This window comes from Macrobrachium nipponense, chromosome 15 (assembly GCF_015104395.2).
Source record: "Macrobrachium nipponense isolate FS-2020 chromosome 15, ASM1510439v2, whole genome shotgun sequence".
NCBI lineage: Eukaryota > Metazoa > Arthropoda > Malacostraca > Decapoda > Palaemonidae > Macrobrachium > Macrobrachium nipponense.
Window position 1 is genome coordinate 13880140 of NC_087208.1, and position 2268 is coordinate 13882407.

The 2268-nt window shown below is 29.2% G+C and overlaps 1 long non-coding RNA gene across 1 annotated transcript; it reads right to left on the minus strand.

Moving 5' to 3' along the window:
• Positions 1-634: 634 nt before the first annotated feature.
• On the minus strand, positions 635-1963 carry LOC135226782 (uncharacterized). Its single transcript, XR_010317275.1, has 4 exons — positions 1830-1963; positions 1468-1530; positions 1095-1157; positions 635-750 (listed from the first exon to the last, which is right to left on the minus strand). It is a non-coding gene; the product is annotated as an uncharacterized LOC135226782 (long non-coding RNA).
• Positions 1964-2268: the final 305 nt, after the last annotated feature.

The following is a 2268-nucleotide window of genomic DNA, read 5'->3' on the forward strand; positions in this document are numbered from 1 at the left end:
AAACAAATAAAAATAAATAAATAAACCTAAAACAAAATAAATAAATAAATCAAAAATAAATGAATAAATAAATAAATAAAAAAAAATAAATGAAAATAAATAAATAAATTAATAAATAAAAAGTAAAGTTTTTATTAAAAATAAAAATAAAAATAAAAAATAAATAAATAATCAAAAATGAATAATAAATACATTTAACAAAAATAAAAATGAATATGAATAAATAAAGATAAATAAAATTGATATATAATTAAAAATAAATATATAACAATAATTAAATAGATAAATAAATAAATCAATCAATCAAAATAAATAAATAGAAAATAAATCAAAATAAAAAATAAATAATTCAATACCAAAGAAGGGCAAGGAAAGATCTTTAACCCTGGACAGGTATCGCTATTTCGCTACCCCGTTAAATGTAATGTGGGTCAACCTCGACCCGAGCGTCTAGAAAATTTTGCCAAAAATCAGTAACTTCAGATTTTTGCTGTACATTATAGTTTCTAAAATTAGTTTAAAGAAATTAATACTATACTACTGAAGAGATAAATAATACCCATCTACAAATTTGATATTTATTACAAATATTTAAAAAAAATAAGTATATAACAAAAAATAATTTACAAAAATATTTATAAAAAATACAAAATAACCTATATAAGAAAATAAATTGAGGAATCCTTCCTAAAACTACAATTTACAAGTCTCCACAGCCAGAAAAGGTGTCGGACCCATAGAGGTCAAAATCTAAAAAGAGAAAAAAAAGGTAAATTTTTTTTGCCTCCAAAAACTGGCAAATTTTCACGAATTTTTTTTTGTACCTAAATGAATTAGGAAGTGGCTGATTTTTATACACAATAAAGTCATATTATCCTAAAAAGTAATTATGTAAAAATATTTGGACAAAGATGATATTAGCTGTTATATCAGGGGCCAAATCTAAAGTTCACTTTTTACCTGCTATTTTCACCATGAAAATTTCTTATAAAAATGGCTGTAACTACTATAAGATATGGTATTTATGCATGAAAATCTACCAGAATATCACAAATTCTATAGAGAACAAGAATATATAGCGGTATGCAAGTTACCTAATTGATATATACAGTAAATGGGCCCCCACCCACGACAAGTGCGACGGCCAAATTTGCTACCTGAAATGGAGGAATGGAATGTAATTTTCAATGTGTTATCTAGTTACCTAATTATGCGTAGATTTGCATAAGACTATTATGGTAGATTGCTGGACGTTTCAACATTATTTTGCAATCATCAAAAAAAAAAATCTGACCCATAAAACTTACTCTAATGTATAGGTCATTTGTTGACCTCCTTGTTTTACCATGAAAATTTCTTATAAAAATGTCTGTTAACTACTATAAGATATGATATTTATGCATGAAAATCTACCAGAATATCACAAATTCTATAGAGAACAAGAATATATAGCGGTATGCAACTTACCTAATGGATATGTACAGTAAATGGGGCCCCACCCACGACAAGTGCGACGGCCAAATTTGCTACCTGAAATGGAGGAATGGAGTGAAATTTTCAATGTTACTTAGCTATATAATTATGCATTGATTTGCATAAAACTATTATGGTGGCTTGCTGGATGTTTGAAAATTATTTTGCAGTCATCAAAAGAAATATTTCGAAAAGGGAATATTTTTAGAATATTTGGAAATATCGACAAAATGAAAATAAACTATTGCAGTATTTTAGGTAAAAAAAATGGATGATATAGATTTGTAAAGAAAAATTAAAGAAAATTATAGCATTTATGCAAACAAGTTGTAAAAAAGTTTCATGATGTAACTTACCTACGTACGAGGTACACACTTCGGACACAAGACAGTTTGATGCTGTAGGAACACGGGACCGTTTGCATCGCAAACATGCTGTGTTCGTCTTGTGGTCGTCTCTAGATGGGCAACTTCGGCAGCGAACACGCTTGCGCAGCTTGGACGTGGCCAATGGCAGGAAGATGTCCCTGCTACGTGTCAGCCAAATGAAACGAAATAACTGCCATCAAAATCATCGCTTTTCATATTGAGCAATGACTTCATTGATTTCGGCCGTACTCAGACCTCTGCGTGCCCTAGAAGCCATGACTGAAAAAAAGCAAAACATTAGAAATGTGCACTCGAAAAAAAAATTAGAAATGAGCACTTGAAAAAAAAATTAGAAATGAGCACTCGAAAAAAAAATTAGAATGAGCTCTCAAACGGAATCAGCACAAACATTACCCCGGGCACGTAC